The sequence below is a fragment of the Agrilus planipennis genome, unplaced genomic scaffold (genome assembly GCF_000699045.2).
Source record: "Agrilus planipennis isolate EAB-ADULT unplaced genomic scaffold, Apla_2.0 scaffold2, whole genome shotgun sequence".
NCBI classification, from domain to species: domain Eukaryota; kingdom Metazoa; phylum Arthropoda; class Insecta; order Coleoptera; family Buprestidae; genus Agrilus; species Agrilus planipennis.
The window spans coordinates 839,245-849,946 of NW_020442464.1; the positions used below are offsets into that span (position 1 = coordinate 839,245).

The 10,702-nt window shown below is 33.8% G+C and overlaps 1 long non-coding RNA gene across 1 annotated transcript; it reads left to right on the top strand.

The window, feature by feature from the left end:
* The first annotated feature begins 2,714 nt into the window (after positions 1-2,714).
* Positions 2,715-5,442, top strand: LOC108745189. The gene is made up of 2 exons (XR_001939069.1): positions 2,715-3,158; positions 5,130-5,442. It is a non-coding gene; the product is annotated as an uncharacterized LOC108745189 (long non-coding RNA).
* Positions 5,443-10,702: the final 5,260 nt, after the last annotated feature.

Consider the following 10,702-nt stretch of genomic DNA (forward strand, 5'->3'; position numbering starts at 1 on the left):
AACAGGCTAGTGGGATAAATTGTAAATATCGCTTTAATATTTAGGTAAATTTTCGTTTTTCATTTTCTCTGAGTATTACAAAGTACTGCTCATCTTCAATTTTGAGAATAATTGTACGCGTAAATAAAGTAAATAGGTACTTATAACCTTAAAGATGATTTTCAATGTCCACACACCTTTGAACTAAGTAAAATTAAACATTAGATATTTTCCATTAATTTTAAATCGTTATAAATTTGGAGAGTGTAATTTATTAAATCGATCTCTTGTTAATGACATTGAAGTTTGTTTGACAGTATTAAAGGGAAAGGTTGAAAATTTACATATTCAAGAATTAGGAGAAGGGTGCCCGATAAGCAAACTTCTTCGAAGTAGGACGGTTGAAATTTATCGAAATTCCCTCAAGCACTTTCATATAAATTACAAAAAGTAAGAGTGAAATTACATTTTCACTGCATAAAATACAAAAATATTTCACAAACGAAATTATACGTATGTGGAAATACGTTACCTACTTATTGTAATAATTGGTACATTTTAACAATAAACTAAGGAATGGCATTAAACGTACCACTCCAAAATTACGGTTTGAAAAGTTTAAATATTATTCCCGACTAAAAAATTACCAATTTCCTGAAAGAAGATCATGAAGTTACCTACTTCTTAGATGTTTTACCACTATTGTAGCTAACGTAAATAAATACATATGTATGACTTGAAACAAAAATTAAATAACCTCTGCATTCTAATTACAATTTTTGGTGCACATACATACATATTTACCTACATACTTATACCTGACACCATAATAATGAACGAAATCGAACTAATCGATTTTTCAATTATTATGAAGAATGGTCCGACCCAATGCTATTGGACGAACGTGGTTGATTGATGCGAGTTTTTTTGAATCTCATAAGAAGATAGACTCATTTTATACGAAATACACGACTGATTTATCCGACCTCTTTCCTTCACAATTGATTACTCTTATTACCACGATCGTTATAAGCCATTAACGGATGTACGCTTCGTAGATTTTTTTAAAATCCAAAATTCAGTCAACGTAAAATACGCTCAACGAGCTAAAACGGCAAAAAGTGAATATAAAGGGAGGGGACGGAAAATTAGAAGAAGTCGCTGATATCTTGGAAGTCAGATAATTCAGGATGGAAGGAGCAGTAGAGATATAAAACAAAAGATAGCGCAGTCCAGTCACCTTCAAAAAAAAGAAGTCACTTCTATGCTCGTGAACAGTTAACTTAGAAACTCTAAAAGAATTGTTATAGGTTATGTCTAGAGCACAGCTCTGTATGAGTCCGGCGATTGCATGGTGGACGCGACGAAAAAGAAAAGGTTGGAAAGTTGGAAATGTGGTGTTCCGGGCAAATGATGAGGATACCGGGGACAGAGAAGGTTAGAAATGAAAAGGTATTACAAAGAGTAAAAAAACAGAGTTATTATTTTTATTTTCGGGTCTTCTCAATTTTCACTGGTTAACTTTAAGCAAGTGAAGACGGACTGATGTTAAGGAACGTCAGTCACATATTTTAGGATACGATATGGAAAACAATTTACCTTTTTTACATAAATTTTTAACCGCCTCCATTTTTTTTTTTGAAAACTAATTAAATCCTGCGATTCATCCAATAATACTGATATAGACGTCGGCCGGATTTTTTCTTCATACACGCATTTATAAGTTTTTCAAAAATCTCTTCCCACAAACTTTATAAATTGTGATAGGAAAAAATTCGTTTTAAAAAATATTATTTTCAGTTTCAAGTCAAGCTAAACCCATGGAATCGGATCTAAAGTAAATACACCAAATTACTGTTTTAATAAATTTTAGTAGTAATTAAGTTGCATTATCCCGAGATAAAAATGTTCAGTCTCTCAAAGTCTCTGAAAGCAAGACTCCGTTTCTCATCGAGTCTTTCTGGTGTCGCTGAGAGAGACTGTCGAGAGACTGTCAAAAAAACTGTTTAGCGTCTCTGAACGAGAGACTCGAGTCGCTCAATAAGTGGTGTAATTTTCCAAGTTCAACATATTTCAGAGATTCCAGTGTTTCTACGAGAGAATCCAGTCTCTCAATTTTTATTTAGTCTCTCTGTGAGAGACTCGAATCTCTTAATTAACAATTTTATCGTTCGAGTCTCTCATACAAAGACTGTGATAGATCCATAAAAACACCTAGGCAATAACTGAGACACTGTGAGAGACGCTCTCAGAGACGCTGAAAGACTCTGAGAGACTGGAGAAAGACTGAAAATTTTTGTCTAGGGATACACTAGTAGCGAGTGAAGAAGCCAAAACAATTCAAAATACTAACAAGTAAAAGTACTTAACCATTTAATAAGAATTCTATTAAGTTGTTCTCTTAGTTATTCGAGTTAATACCATATAGGTAATATGTATAATACGTGCTTTTGTAGCTGTAAATGTCAACCAGATGGCGGTACACTACCTGTACTTGGATGTTGTTTAATCATTTGTTTAACTGCTTGTTTACTACCATTACTGCTTGTACGTTTAACCTAGTAATATTTATTCTGCTATAACTTTAACTAAATATTATATCAATTTATTATTCATTATTCACCTTGTTTTTCTTACTATTTTATGAATAAATAATTTTGGTATAATTATTAGCAATTTATTTAAAGTAAATTGCTCATCAAAAACTAATATAAGAGTATTGCACTAGATTGAACAAATGTATTTGTTTTTCTGAGAATTAAAGAAAGGATGGTCAAAAATTCGTTTGAGCGACTCTTAAAAATCATGCATATATATGATTGTAAACTGGACAGAGGTAATCCCCATACCAAGGCAATAACGACCATAAACAAAATTACCTTTTTATAAAACCGCAACCTTGGTGTCTATATTATTTACTCATCGGAGAGAATTACACAGTTGTTTACATTTTGTACACAGTGCATATTTATCATATCGTTAAAAAACAAGAGTGCATATACATATAAATGTTGTATAAATAGGAATTTTAATCTTGTACAAGAGTACAAGCCATACAAACTTCATATTATCAGCATAAAACAGTAAAGTATTAACAATTATGTCTCAAAGTACATTTTTAACCGTACTAATTTTCGTTGCAGTGCATAATGCTTTAGCTCTGAAGAAAGTATTACCACGTAAGTATCTAATTTTCATTTATTTTTAATATATTTGTAAAAATAGGATATGGTTTATAATACAATGGGTATTTTGATACAAATCGTACGGAATTGAACCAAAACAGTAATCGAAGAAAACAATCGAAATTTTAATACACTTGATAATGTGAAGATCGTTTAATAGAAAAACCCCCCACCATAAAATAAATAGCATATTAATTGTCAAAATTAAATCAAACAATTTGAAAATTTCGCTTAAGTTTTAAGTGAAATTCCAAAATTCTTGAATCATGTTTCACCAAGTGATAACGGCAGATACCATTAAGTTATATTAATTGTGTTAGAAAACCATATACCGTAAATAAACTGTCCATTGTTAGGTTCCACCCTGCTTATATGTATTTTCAACGCTCTGTATGTGTATTAACTTTTAGCCTGTATTGCGTTTGTAATATCATTTATCTCATTAATTGTCTATGCAAGATTGATATTAATCAATGTATGACCAATAACGTTTTGCATAGCGAAACCATACTGTTATATGAAACAGTTCTCCTAAACCATTTATTTTAATCGATGCATTACCAATATTTTTATGAAGCAGAACCAAACTTTATTATAAAAGACATTTTCGAAAGAATGATAGTTAGTTAGTTTTTTGACTAGTATGTAACTAATACTCAACACTCAACTCGACCCATGTAAGTTCTTTTTGTACACCTTTTAACAAGAATTAAACTGTTAGTAGTTTTGCCACTTGGTTTTTTCTTTAAACAATTCCACTACAAATTGGAGTTGCAACACCATTTTCTCTCAAATTCGATATTTTGGTCGTTGCTTCAGAGTTCAGTTAGTTTTTACAAATGAGCTTCCTTACTGAAAATCACTTTATGACTCGACTAATCGAGGATCGACTCAATTCCATTTGATTTTTTTTTTTTAATGAATCGACATGCTTAAGACAACCTAATTAATTTTTTGCATATCAGTACTTTACATGTCGCTTAAAAAACAAATAAAGGAACCAGTAAAGCTGTAAGAGATGCATGTGTCGGACTAACTAAAAGAAAAACATCAAAACGTTTGGAGGTTTCCAGAACAGAATAAAACTATTATTAAAAGTACTGGTGAACAGCTGAAGTAGATACCTATAGTTTGGACGATCAAAACTGGCAAACTCCGCAATAAAGTATCTGCGAGAAAAGACGTAATTTCATTCTTATTTCCCCTTAGGTCTCTAATCATTTACTGCATTCTTAACACGCCCTTGTTAAATTAGGAAATGCTTCATGAGTAGTACAAAGTGAAAAGAGATAACGTAATAATAATAAGCGGTGGAGCAGTTAAAGGTTGCTAGAGTGGATTTTATAACTGCTTGGTTGGAATTAGATGTTTAAACAAGTCTTCCTATGAACTTTCATTAACGTCCGATGCTGGTAACATGCTCAAATTCTGCTTGCCTGCATCCCTTTCTGTTACACATTAACTGATGTAATATTAATGCTTTTTATTTATTGGTGTCCGCTGCAATTCCTACCTGACATCTCTTTTCTACGTTTACGATATTGCCTACAACGTCTGTCGTGTGTAAAAGTCGGCGTTCTGTCAGCAACCGCTCTAGTCTAGTTAGTAAGTTAAAGGAAGAAAGTAAATGAGACAGTTTTATTGCGGACTATGTCAATTTTGGACTTCCCAACCATATCAGCATGCATCATTTTTAACAAGCTTAACAAGCATATTATTGTCTTAAGTCAATAACTTATCTGCTAAGTAAGTTAGTCAAAACTTGCTTATTAAGCACGTTAAACGTGCTCATTAAGTAAGTTAATGATCTTGCTTGTAGGTCAAGTTGATTTTCATTAGCTGTAACATCTAGTACAAATACTGCTTGTTGAAACATTCTTGTTTTGTAATTTTCTTTATCATAAATTAATACCATAACGTAGTATTTGCTACCATTTGTATGACTAAATCACATATATATTTCAGTTGTTTGTGACAAACCTTTTGAAGAATATCAGTGCGGAAGTGCATGTCAAACCACATGTGAAACCCTTGGTGAACCTTGTCGAATTATAAACATCAGATGCAATAGTGGTTGTTACTGCATCGATGGTTATGCGAGGAATATTACGGGAGTTTGTATTCCTCAAACACAATGTTAACAACAAATGTTAATTAACATAAGGCAGCAACCAATTAATTGCTGATTCCATCGTACAATGAACTGACGATGAGTTTAAGATTAGTTTGTTGTCAAATCAAGGGTAAAAATGTAGAATATATATATACTTAAAAACAATCAGTTGTATTTTATTTGAGAATGTACGATGATACATCTGAATTCAATATTCCAGAGAAATTATATTCTCTGATTCAAAACAATTAGTGAATATTGAGTTCTAATCTTCATTGTGTCATGATCAATCTGATTCCAGACAGTTTGTCTTTTTTCTAATCAATCAGACCATTTTCCCTTAATGTTGATTATTATTATTACAAAAGTCGTTGAATTCAACGCTAGGCAAAATAAAAGAGGGGAAAGGAAGAACCTACCCATGGTCAAGAGTTAGATTTTAGAAAGCCCTCCAAATTTTGATGAAGTCCTTTTCAATGATAAATTATTCAGTAAGTGCAAGAAACAGTTTGAACTTTGGAGTTGTACACACGTTCTTTGCCAACCATTATGTGAATACTCATCATCATAAGGTCGTCAGTCTGGTTGGACACGTACCTCCACTCTTTCCTATCCAGAGCTAACCTTCGCATTTCCCTATTTACCAAAAGTAATCTAATCTAGGTCTGCCTCTACTCCTCTTAATTCCTGTTTCTGTTCCTAATATGTCTCTGAATGTCCTACCAACCTATCCTGCCTACTTTTTATTGACTTCCATAGAGTCCTCTGTTCTCTTATTTTTCTAATGCCTCTTCATTTCTAACCTTGAATCCTACAACTACAATAATTTCTGGGTAGACCAAGTGTCTCTTACATTTTACCGCTCCTTCTTTCTGTAGGAATTACTCATTCAATTACAAATGTCAATATTTAGTTAACTTGCAGCAACCTCAACAACAGGAAGTTCAAAGGGAAATTTTCCATTACCAGAAGTTTTAGGAGGTTCAATTTGAACAAACGGCCGATTATCTTAAGATATTAGATATAATCAAAAATACGATTAACGCATGAATAATTTAGTTACAATCAGTAGCAAGTTTTTGCTTAATCATAAAAATAATAAATTTGAAAATACACCAGCAAATATTTAACCCAAATCTAATTTGAAATAAAGAGAATTTTACAAAAAATGTTGAAAGATGAGATGGGCTTTGCCATTTAATACATTTGAGTAAAGAAGGTGAGACACCCTTATTCCCACCCACGTAAGTTGTCATGCAATTTTCTCAAGATTACAGCGTATAGCGCTGAACTTGTCATAAGATCCCACGTTTAGTTTGCACGATCTTCCCCATCCAAAATAAACAGTCTTTATATTTATGTTTTCGCAAGGAACAAGATGGTTAAGTACCGAATCCACCTTTACCGCCACCAAAGAACTGCCTGTGTAACATACTACCTGACGAGTACAATAAATTTTCTCGCTCGAAGACGACACACTTCGTAGAGTTTTGCGTTTGTTCTAAGTTATCTTTACTTTGCGTTGTTAATCACAACAGCGCCGTTATCTAACCTTCTTACTCCCAAAGAGAGGTAGCAAATCCCGGCGTCATGACGAGACCAGGGTGCGTCTGAACTAACGCAACCGACGGAGTTTGGTTGGTGATTTATCTTGTCTCGGGTGTAAGCAACCCCTCGCACTAACACGAAAGATTTATTGTGGTGTAAATTAATGAAGTAAACGGGATTAAGCTCGAGTAAGCGAAAAAGTGCCTGCCAATTTCAAGCGAAAGGGGCAGAAAGTACAGTGGTACCTCTGACAGTAAGCCGTCTTTACGAAAAATTAATCCATTTTAAGTAAACAACACAAACAAAAGAAAGCCAACGAAAACAACATAAAATCAACTCCCTTTCGCATTTTGTAATTCCTTAGCACATCCTATTTGAATTTTTCCCTATCTCCAGTATAATCCTAATTGGATTAACAATACACTTTGTTCTTTCGAACGTTGCCCTTAGCATTTTATTTTGGGCACAGGCTTAGGGGCTGGTATAAACCTTATAAGGAGGAGACATCTGATAAAAGACTATTCTGAACCATATGATGGGGGGATAATTACGCTTCAATACGTTTACCAAAATTATTTCTCAATTACGCAAAAATGTTAGGCATTTAGCTAGTTTCACCCCACCATTCACTTTTCATTGCTATCGTTGGTTAAAATACAATATATTTGTATTACCTATAGTAGTATACGCGCCTTCGACAAACAAGGGTAGAAATACTAATTCTAAGAATATTATTTAAATATATCGTTTAATATTTGAAGATGCCGCGACAGAGAGGTGTCTTCAATAGAGCGTTAGTAAATCATGTCGTTATCGCACTGTGTGAAAGTGGCTTTACCAAGAGTAACAATACATTACCAAAATTATTAAAATTTATACAGGAAGTTATAATACCTGTACTATATTTTTTATCTATTATGTATTGATTTTTTATGTTCGCTCAATCGGATTTTTAAGTTTCTACCTGTCTGGCCAATGTCATAGGCGACACAACTAGGGTTGCCACCTTTTCAGGCTTTACATAAAGTATTTCTCGACTAAATGGTTAAAAAAAAAAGTACTCAGCATAAAAATAAAGTATTTTCTAAAACCATATGTTTTGTTACACCTAGCAGCCAGTAACAAATTGGTGTCGTTCTTAAATACATTAATAGCCTCTAAACATGGCAAACAAAGATTTAAGTAAACTAAAAGTTCATTTTCAATTAGTTTTAATGAAGCTTTATTCCTGTCGTCCCACCGCTTTGTGTTCATAACAGACAATACTCTTTCTGTAAATGCTGATGTGGCCGGAACGGACAGCAAAAGTGACACTACTTTGAACAGATTTGGGAAATCAGGTTGTTCCGTAAATATGGCTTGCCATTTTTCTGTGCAATATTATTGATGTAAAAATACTCTGAATTTCGAATAATCGCTTACAAAATTACGATGTTTACTTAAGGCCTTAAATAAAGTATTTTTGCGTACTTTATATGTCTTGTAAAGTATAACGTACGCACAGTCGAAATAGAGTACAATACTTTGTAATAAAGTACGGATGGCAACCCTAGTCACAACTATTACAGGATAATACTCCTGTATTGTACGTTCGTTGAAGAATATTGCTAAAATCTTCTTAAAAGATTATACTTAAATTTAAGTGTTAAATGAGTTCATTTAGTGCATTATTTGGAAAAAACTTGATCAATGGGTCGAAACACGTACCTAATGAAGAAGTTAGCGCGACGTGGGTTTTAATTAAGAAATTCACTGAAACGTGCACGTCCGTTGTTCATCTGCATAACATGTTTAACCGGTTTAACTCTTTAAATGCGCTCATAAATTGCCCCCAACGCCAACTATTTCCTACCTGGTGGCATGCATCCGTGAGCGGAATTAAACTGTTGTAAAATTTAACCCCTTATACGTTGTCGTAATTTAATATAACACCGCAATCGGGAAAAGCGTAATAACCAACAAGAATGTACTAAATTCGAATTAATTCCTTGTCAGGAAAGATGTAGTACCTTCGTTAACGACGCGATAAAACTCTGTATGACGTTAGATATCTAAAAAAATACATAGAAATCCACCGGATAACCAGGCAGAGTACCGGATAACCAGGTATCCTGCATTAACTGTACCAAATGCCCGTTCCGATATCCCGCAAAACCACTACGGTTAATGTTAATGGTTTAAGTTTATGAAAATTTTCTAATTATCGTCCCGCAGCTCAGGGGTAGCATGCCGGACTACGATCGCAATACTGTTGGGTTCGGCTATAGAAGAGGGGACTCACCTACGAAATGGAAGGGATAAGAAAAGGAAAGAATCATCTCACTCGCACTCGCAGGAGCATTGAGGAGCTCCTTGGCTATACCTGAAGAGCACTCGGGAGTCAGAAGAGCCGAGTTTGCCCGGCTCTGGTTTAAGTATTCGTTTTGGCAGGCTTTCCATTAAATACCACCCTCACCAACGTCCCAAACCAAATTAGGTCTCATTCAAAAAGTCGTGTAAACAGTAAACTAATGAAATTTTAATTCTTGGTGGGCATATTTTCAACAAAAAGTTTGAAAGGTAACATAATTATACTAATAAGTTACCGTTAATTAAAATCTGAAAAATTGAGGGAAATGTGACGATTAGCTCAAGATAGGAATGAGTGGAGGTGCGTGTCCAACCAGACTTAGGACTGACTACCTTATAATTATAATATACCAACAAACGACAGAAATAGAAACATAATAACAAAATAAAAAACAATTTAGTATAGTAATCAATAAATAATACAAATTAGGACCTATCCGAGTACAATCTTAATTACCAATTTTCATTAAGAAGGTTTTTTGTAAGATAAATAAATTTCATTGGTAATTGCTATTAAATTTTATTTAATAGTCCAAGATATCTATTGAACCTTGATTCAATTTGGGCGTCTGCTCGTTGAAATTCTCGACGTCCTTACTCTTCAAAATTTATCTTTTTGGCCGAAGTCTTGGCGAGGAAGTCGTGCGATGTCATATAAATTTGTCCATCAAATTCTACTGATGCAGATCTTATAAATCCCCGTTCACATGACGTTAATTTTAATTTTTTATCTCTTTCAATTAATTTTCCGTGATATATTGTTATAGCACTCACGAACTAGAAGTTAATTTGACTTGAAAACCTTCTGGTAAATAGAAGCGAAACGTCGTCTTGGGTCAATAAATAATATTTAACAGAAATTACCATTACAATTTATTTATCCTACATTATTGCCAACAGTTATTGGAATCAATTACTATCCACGGAAATTGTTTGTTATATATACTAGTTCTTCCCCCTTAGCAGCCGCTGTGAGCTCGAAACTGTTAGCACCATTGCTTCGAGTGGTCGAAATTCACTTTTGTGAACAATACTATGACGTAGTGTCGGCCATCATTTTTTCTAATTGTTGCTGTTGTCGGCCATCATTCTTTTGTAATTGTTGCTGTTGTCGGCCATCATTCTTTTTCAATTGTTGTCGCATTATCACTGACGTCGGCCATTATGGTTTTTAATAGATGTATAGTAATCAATGATTAAAATTTAAAGGAATTGTTTGTAAATAGGTATGCAACACATCGTAATACTTCCGCATAAGAAATTGCTTATATATACTAACCACGTAATACTATTTTGCCCTGTGCTGACAGCACTCACAATTTCTTTTATATATTCTTCCCCCTTATCAGCCACTGTGAGCTCGAAACTGTTAGCACCATTGCTTCGAGTGGTCGAAATTCACTTTTGTGAACAATACTATGACGTAGTGTCGGCCATCATTTTTTCTAATTGTTGCTGTTGTCGGCCATCATTCTTTTCTAATTGTTGCTGTTGTCGGCCATCATTCTTTTTCAATTGTTGTCGCATT